The following is a 9,707-nucleotide window of genomic DNA, read 5'->3' as shown; positions in this document are numbered from 1 at the left end:
AACGGGAGAAAATGGCGTCACTTTTTTGTGGTGGCTGCTATGGTTCATCGATTTATAAGACGTTATCACGTCAAAATGGAAAAATATATCATTATCCGTATTATTTAAGAAAAACTAAAATCACAGTTTTGCTAGAATTACAGCATTTACAGCATTCTGCATTACGTAGGTATATCAAATTTAATCGAAATCGTTAGAGCCGTTTTCGAGAAAATTGCAATAACTCAAAAATTTTGTATGGAAGGTCCGCTTTTTATTTGAGATATTAAAAAAAAAAAAATCCAACTTTGGAAATACGAAAAAATCATCTGTACCAAATTTCAAGGAAATGTTTTTGACCACAAAAAAAACTTTTTTTCTTGTTTAAAAAGCAAGTTTTAGAAAAAAATATTAAAAATCTGTATAGAGGCGTTTGTTAAAAAAATAATTTTTAATTTACTTTCCAATATAAAAAAAAAAAAAAAATTGGTACCCCATTTTTACGAAAATATTAATAAATACACAAAAACGAAATTTTGAAGAAAAATTTTAAACTATTTTTCAAAAAATTGATTAAGGGACAATTTTTCAATAGAAGGTTAAACAGTCAGTTAGTACTTATTCCCAAGATAGAGAAAAAATCAATTTTTCAACAGTCAGATATAGCTTTTTTCTTTAATAAAACATTTAATAGATTAATAAAACTAATTTATTCTAAGGAATAATCTCAACAAAAATATTGTGTGAATTCTCAAAGCTGTTTTGAAGAAAATATCTATAATAAATACAGCGGAAGACAAGAAAACAAAAACAAAATTATGAATACAAATGACGTTAAATTTTGAATATTTTTGAATTTTTTTTTTTTTGTTATTCTGTAGAATAGTTTTTCTTGATTGAAAAATTCAATGTTGTTATCTAATTGCTTATGAGCCTAACTGACTGATGAGTTAACTGACTGGTTTATTATAAGATTGAAAAATCGGCTCTAAAAAAAAAACATTTTAATATTTTTTTAGAATCCAAAGGAAAAATTATTGCAAATTTGGATTTTTTTATATTCCTTTTACTTTAACTCTTTTTTTTAAATGGGTTATTGAGATTGACCCAGACGTTCATATCTAAAGAGAAAAAAATTGCTCTTTCAAAAATTCATATTTCTTTGTAGTAAGACATCTTTTTGAAAGCGCTTTAAAAACGATTATTAAATGTTCCAATTTTTGATAAACTCATTCTTTGGAATTGCCGAATCTTCTGCAAAATATAAAACCCAATAAAGAGTCCCCTGTATCTCGTTTAATCAAAACTGAGTTTCAGTTAAAGGCAAAGCTCATGTTTTTCATGAAAGTATGTATGTACTAGATGTTTCATTTCTGCGGTCTAGGAAACTTGCCAGCCCGAGTAAAAATTGATTTCGACAGCCGCAACCAGACTGTGATAGATGAAACAAATTAAAATCGCCGCAAAGCAGCCGCAATGTAGTCAAATTAACTGCCGCAAAACGGCCGCAAAAGTATTTTGTTTAAATATAATACTTTATCGATTATTTCGGGGTGGTTATCGGGAAAGAGTCAACCTCGAGAAGAAAGATTTCACTGGTTCAACCCAGGCGACGGAAATTTTTAAATTTCAGTTGCTATAGGTAGTGTTACGGCGGCGGTGAAAAATATTTATATTTTATTTTTAATTCATTTTCACAACTAAATTTGTTCTTCCGGTCATTATAATATCATCAAAATAATTTAGAATAATTTGAAGACTTATGTCAATGGTTTGATATATTTTTATCTACTACACGATAACAAAAACTGATAAAAATATAGATTTGAAATTTGTTCATCTCTTCTTTCCATAATGCCTTAAATTCATTCAAAACTTGAGAACCTACTTGAATCCAAGGACGTAAACTCGTTAAAAATGCATTAAACCTAGAAATTAAAATAAAATAAAAAAAAAAACTTTTCAAACTTTAACGAATAGAAAATAAATTAAAATCACTTAAAACTTTTTTTTGAAAAATGCATCCAAAGCTCGAAAAGAACATGTTGAATGCAGGATTACACAAAACCTCTTCCACCAAACCAACCAACAATCACTCATCTTTAGAACTTGCACCAGAAAGTGTTTTAATTTTTTTTTTTGTTCGTCAAAGTTAAATATTCAAATTTGTGGCTAAGTTGGTTTAGGTTAATTTAAGGTTTGTACCTTTATACCTAGCTTTAACTCTCTTGTAGTTCTGCACTTTGTCGTTGTTGCCGCAAAAGAATTGTTTTTGTTTTCTTTATTCACTTCGTCGCCTCGGATTTCCTTGAAGCCATATTCGACGACGCAGTAGCTTAAATAATGCATTATGCATCAAGATGCTGTCGACTTCAAAAAGTACAAAAATTAAAATCAAGAAAAAAGTAGGTATGGATAAACCTAAAGTTTTTGCACTTAAGAGTGTAAAACTGAGCTCTCAGCTCTCTCCTAGGTATTATAAAGTTATGCGGTAGTGGGCGGCGGCGGTGTTGAGTGCAAACTTTTTGCGCGTTGTTTACTTGATGGTTTCAGCTGAGCGTTTTTATCGCCTTGCCGCCTTGTGGCAAAATTTTACTTTACCACAAAGTCATGATAGAGTGTTGAGTGTGTATGTGTGTGTAGTAGGAGTTAGGATTTGAAGTGCCATGCCATTAATGAAAGAACAAAAAATACATGGAAAGGTTGCTGACTGCGCGAATATTCGCAAAGAAGAGATAATTTATTTGGAAAAAAAGACAAAAAGTTTTTGCCTTAGAATAATAATAAGAAAAGCTACCATCACAATTGACGCATATTTTACACACATTTTAGGGTTTGAGAAAGAAGCTGGTAGGAAATAATGTAAATGAATGCGTAAATATAGTGACAGTTGTTGTGACGGTGAAATTTATCTCTTCAATCATTTGAGAGAATTTATTTTCTTCCTTATTTTTGTATTTTATTTTATATAACATTAAGGGATAATGTCAAATTCTATAGACTTTAAATAAACGATGAAGCTATTATGTCTAAAACGGATTATTGAGGAAATAAAACGATTTCGTTTTAAAGTCTCCAATTTCTTTTACTGTCGAATAAAATTTATTTCAAATATAAATCAATTTGTTTTGTTGAAAGGGATTATTTTGTAATACTTAAATTTATATTTCTGGTGTTTTGGAAACCAAAATATCTTTAAGTGGTTTTATTATTAAATATGTAAATAAAATACAATTGATTTTATGCTATTTCTATCGATAAAATAGATAACGGTTATTAAAATCTATTAATAATGTTTAGATAAGTCAAAAAACTTATTCTTTTATTTTTCTTTCATTCTATACCCCAATCTTAAACATTAAAGTATAATTGTTGAAGATTTAAGCAATGAAACAGACTATTATCGAAATGGGTCACTGTGGTGTATACGTAACATTTTTTTTTTCTTAAGAAAAATTCAATTAAAAATTTCTGTTGTTGACACAAACAAATTGACTTTTGAAAATAAGCAAAAAGAGACTAATTTAGATATAGTATCCAGAGATTAATTAATTATTGTAGATGAAGCTATCCAGAAATGCAGCTAAAAGATAAATTACTCTAGAACGTTCCCATTCCAAAATGCAAGCCAAATTACTTTAATAGTTGACTGCATAAGACATCAATATTAATGCTATGAAAATTATAATAAAGAGAAAAGGTTAAAGGTTAAAGTTTAAGCTAAAAGGTGGTAGCGGAGAAGGTGTCAAGAGTAATTTTTTTTTTACGATATCAATAATCCAAAAACAAAACCGACAAAAAATCAATAAAAACTGTAAAAGCAGCATTCGAAGTTAAATTGTCTTGTGTGTGGGCTAACGAACTTATCTGGGAGATGACTGAAGGTTAAAAGATGATATCTTTATTCAGTATCTGCAGTATGCATGCATCGGTCATGAGGTCTGCATCAAATATGATTAAGAATTATTGACGTCACAAAAGTTTTATTAACAGAATTTTCTTTGTATTTTATTATTTCTTGAAGTCTATGGTATAAAAATATAATTTGAAGTATTTCCTGTCCGCGCTTTTCCATTTCTATTTCTACCCTACCGCCCCCCCCCCCCCCCCCCCCTTTAATTTTTCAAATCGATTTATTTATAATTTAGATGGTTTATGCATAACAAGAATGAGAGAAAAAAATATTCTCCTTATAATGTTTAACATTTTATGTCTTTAAAAACAGTGCATTAATATTTTTAATTACAAACAAATAACTTAATTCTTAATCTGTGATATGAACGATTAACAGTTATAGAAATAGCAAACAAGTGTGTATGAGTATGCTGGAAGAAATAATTCCTTGATTTTAATTAATCTCTTTCAGTAAATACTCTCTCCGTAACCCTCACAATATTATTGTTTAACAAACATTTCTTCAAAATAAACATTACTCTTTACAAAACTAGTTTCAGATTACATAGTGTTTTTTTTTTTTTAACTTGCGATGCTAAATAAGTCAAACAAATTCTTCGAAATGAAGAGCACGTTTAATATAATAAATAATTTACGCAGTTATCATATTCACATTTCACTTTTCACATACGTATTTACCTATAGCTAATGTATATATTGAAATTGAAATTGGTTTATCAGGTGTTGGTGGATAGAGCTAACACCACTTTTACATAAATAATCACTAAACATACATAGGTAAATGAGTTATTTTTGTCAACTTAACTTTTAATTGTTTTTAATTAGGTATACGATTAATGGTATGTTAATGAAACTCTATTCTAAAATAAATCAATTTTGCGTCTGTGTCACAAATACCTTAACACTTATAAGTAAGTTTCTTGGAATAATTCAGATTAAAAAAAATCCTTGATTTTAACCAAATAAAATGCACGACTGGGTCGCACGTACTTGCTTGTATAGCAAAAGTTGCTTAAAAATTGAAGCTTTTCAAGCAAAAGTTCAAAGAGAATAATATAAGTTTATATAAAATTTAATAAAAATAATATAAAGAACAAAAAAAAACACTTTTTAAACATTTTTGAACTCAAACAAATTTTGCCATTAAATTTTTCGTCAGAGCCAATTTTCAAAATAAATAGGTTGTTTTTTAATAAAAATATTTAATATAAAATTAAAATAAAATCAAAAAAAATTGAAATGCCATTAAAAAAAAAATTAATCAACATCTAAAAACAAAACACTGATATTTCAGAATAAAAGTTTTGAAATTCCAAACTGATTTACCTATCTTATTTCAATAAAAATAAAATATACGACTGGATCGCACGTACTTGATCTTATAGTACAAGTAGCTCTTGTCATAAAGCTTTCCATGAAAAACAAAATTAATAGTAGAGTAACTAAAGCAAATTATTAGGGAACCCGGCTCTGATTTTGACGATTTTTTTTTCAAACGTAGGTAATTAAAAATACTTTAAAGTCTATCGATTAAAAATTGACGGTGTTGCCGTATTGTTTTTTAAAATTAAAATACAATTTTTTTTAACAAAACCATTTGTTTTTGCTTAAATTTCATAAAACAAATGATAGCAAAAGATTCTCTAGGTAATTTAAGGAAAATATTTAAAAGGCAGTTAGGGACAATCTTCCATCGTTTAAGCGATAAATGCAATTTTCTAACATTCTGACCTCAAACACAAAAAAAATATTTTGAAAACAACGGCAACACCTACAATAATTTAAAATACATTTTTAAAAAGCCAGAAGCTCATTCTTATTTCTTAAATTTAAATCCACCAAATTTAATCAAGACTTTTTGGTCCTCAAACTCAGAATTAAAAAAAAAATGTTATTAGAAAAATTTAAAATGACCTTTTTCCAAACTTTTTCTAATAAAATATGAATTTATTTAAAACAAATTTTTGGCCATAAATATAATCAGTTGAATTTCGAAGCAAAAAAGGTAAAATATATCACACTTTTAAAAAAAAACATGAAAAATTACTCCAATTTCAATGGTTTTTTTTTTATTAAAACTGAATTTTTGCATTGAAATAATTGATTTTCTCAAAAACTTTGGTAAATAAAAACTTTAGATTTTTGCTATTTAACTGTCAACAGTAAGGGTTATTAAATTAATAAAAAATAATTTTATATTTAAAAGTTGAACTTTAAAAAAAAAATAAGTTACATTTTTTTTCAAAACTTTTATTAAAAAAAGTTCTTCGAAAATGAAATACTTTTTAATTTTTTTCATAAACCGTAATACATATTGACATTTCCTTTTATAATTTTAAATCATAATAACTGCGACCAAAAAAATTTGAAAATAAATGCATTTTATATTACGACCAAGTTTAAAAAACGACATGTTAAAATTTTTTCAATAATTTTTTTTTTCAAAAATCTGAGTTCAATTACCATTCTTTCAAAAGCCGTTCATTCAATTAACTTTATTTTAATTTTACATATATGACTAAGCTTCTAGCTTTTAAAATATGTATATTTGAATATTGTAGGTGTTGCCGTTGTGTTCAAATATTTTTTTTTTGTGTTTGAAGTCAATTAATAAGAAAATTGCATCTATCGCTTGAACTATGGAAGATTTTCCCTCACTCCCATATATTTTTTTTCCTTGAATTTCCTAGACAATCTTTTGGCATCAATTAATTTATGAAATTTAAGAAAAATTTTTGAAAAAAATTTGTTTTTGTTCACAAAAATCTTCAATTAAATTTAAAAAATCAAAACGGCAACACCGGCAATTTTTAATCTATAGACTTTAAAGTATTTTTAATTACCGACGTTTGAAAAAAAAGATCATTAAAATCAAAGCTGTTCGGCCGGGCTCCCTAATATTGCCAATTTTTGAGCTTTAGTTACTCCACTATAAGAAATATTATAATTTAATTTTAATAAAGGAATTTCAACAGAAATGTAAAAAATATAAAAAATCTGTTTTTAAATAAATGAAACAACGTTTTAAATGATTTTTTTTATCACAAAACAAAGTACCTATGTATGTCATCTGATTTCTTGTATGGAAAGAAATTTTTAGACAGAAACATTTGAAATTCATTAGAGCCGTTTTAAAAAAAATTATTTCTTATGGATTAAGATTTTCTAGCATTTTTTCAAAAAAAAATTTGGTATGTCATTTTGAAGATATACATAATAAAATAACACTTATGAATGAAAATGAAATATTTTATTAAACTATTTTCAAAATTTTTGAAATAGTTTTAAGAAATCCAAAAATGTGTTTTTTCGAAAATTTAATAAAATTTAAATACATATTACGGTTACTTAAACACTTTTGTATAAAAATATTAGTTGAAATCGGGTTAGAAGTGGACGAAATATTCAGTTACCGTTACTTAAAGTTCAGAAAATATTTAATTTTTTTTCAAAAGTTGGGTCTTATTTGTAACATTTCACACAAAAATTTTAATAAAAATGGTTATAAAAATTAATTTTTCTATTTTTGACGTTACCATGTAAAATTATCGCAAGTAAACCGACTTTACATTAGTGAAAACCATTGAATCAACGTTGACCGTATAACACCTTACGTTGCATTTTTTTTTTTCGAATTTCGAAAAACAAATGCGTTTTATGAATATCAGTTATAAGTAGGCCATAAGTGTTTTTTTCTTGTTGATAAAAGTTTATATTATAGCCATACTTGGATAGGATAGGAAAAAACAAGCAGAATTTTGACTACTACTAACTACATTAATTCATAGTCTTAAAACGTTCTCGAATATTATGATCCCGAAAATGAGGTTTTAACCATAATAAGTTATTATTTTTACTGTCACACAATAAAACGCAATCATTTTGAGATTATATTTAAGTGGCTTAGTATCACCAAAAAATATAATTTTAACCTAAATATATCGCAAAACAAGCGTTCCCGGAATGACAGTTGATTGATATACTCTACTTTTGTGGTCAAAAATAACTTGTATTGCCATTACCTTGGGGAAAAGTGATGAAACTTGGAACGTCAAAAAAAACATGAAAGGCACCCTTTGTGTAGTGAACAAAATTAGTATAGATCTCTTCAAAACTGTGAAATATTTCTTAGAATTAGCTTCTAATATAAATAGACTACCTACTAGTTTTCAATATCTAATAAATTTCAAACATTTTTGAGGATAAGAAACTCCTTAAATGTGAAGCACTTTCCATATAATAACCTCAATCATGATAACTCTCAAAACCAATAAACTAAACCACAAATACAAAACATGTTTTTGAAAGCCAATTCAAAAACTTATGTAAAAAATCCATTATAATTTATTATTAATATTTATAGAACAATAATGAATTTAATTTTAAAAGCCACAAAATACGACAAGGCATTAACTTATAAATGTCAAAAAGACACATCAAAGAAATAGAAAAAAATGCATCTATCCTTTTCAATTGACTAAAAACTTATCAAATCCTTCAACAGCCACTTGTTGAATTTTCTTTGAATTAATAGTTCAATTCCCCAGATGCTACCAAATCTATCACTAAAACAAATCAATAGCATAATGTGTTCCTTTTATGAAAATGATAGAGAAATCTCTTTCTAAAACCATTAGCCAAGTCCTACCAACTTGTTAGACCACAAACAACACACAAAATCCACACTGAAACACATACATAGCTATCGGGGGTTACACCACTCTTCTATTGTTTCTATTTCATGCTATTCAAAATTTTACAAAGTGTGTATATACATCGTGTTTGACTCACCCCTTAATTGCAACTGCAGAATCACTTAGGCATAAACCAGCAATATACACTCTTGCAGTATTTGTATCCTGGCCCCAAAGGCAAAAAATTCGTCCCATATCCCATAATCCGTATCGAATTGACCACAAACGAAGAAAATTACCACACCAAAACCCCCCCAAAGTACAACACATGTCAGGCTATATTCATTTCTTCCCACTCGACTCTCGTTCTGGGTATTAGAATTTTCCAAAGGATCATCCAAAAAGGACAAAAGAGTATAGTCTCCTGACTTCCTGCCTGCATCGCATAATGTAATTTAGAATCAACGGTAGTCCTTTTGTGGCCAAGTGACTTTTTCTCTTTCTCTTTCTCACTCTATTTCTGTGTGCACCCGCTACTCGACATGGACGAGGCCACCGAACTTCATTTTAAGTGAACTTCCGTTCCAAATGGCGGACTTTACAAAAACGAATACCCTGCGAACCGAAAAGGACGAAAGGACCTTTACTTTCCTCGCATGGCTCTCTCTCTCTGTATTCACTGACGTTTTTGGTTCTTAAATAATTTTCAATTTGAATAATGTATGCGTCTACTTCAAAATGACAGATGATAGCCCCGAGAAGATGCACTGAGTAATATTCTGATGGTGCACTGCAGAGTGCACACACATGAATGTGTTCCTGGTGCTCCCAAAACCCACCATGGCAATATAACAGCGCCTTGGGCTGACTGGTTGGGGAAAGTAGTCGGAAGTAAATTTGGTTTTAATATAAATTTCACATTCTGTGAAACGGTTGAACCACAAACAACCAACAGGTTTTTTTGTGTGCGCTTTTATCGTTGATGATGATGTCCTCGCTCATAGATGGCTGATGGATATAAAAATATCCATATAGAGCATCAGTATGAGAAAGGATGTGGGAATTAGCTTGAGAGTGACTGACGCACTTTAACTCCATATCGGATATTAATAATGGTGAAGCAGAGCATGATGAATGTGTTGGTTGCACATCCACATGATACTCATATCCGGCTCAGGT

The sequence above is a fragment of the Episyrphus balteatus genome, chromosome 3 (genome assembly GCF_945859705.1).
Source record: "Episyrphus balteatus chromosome 3, idEpiBalt1.1, whole genome shotgun sequence".
Lineage (NCBI taxonomy): Eukaryota > Metazoa > Arthropoda > Insecta > Diptera > Syrphidae > Episyrphus > Episyrphus balteatus.
Note: the sequence above shows the minus strand (reverse complement) of the source record.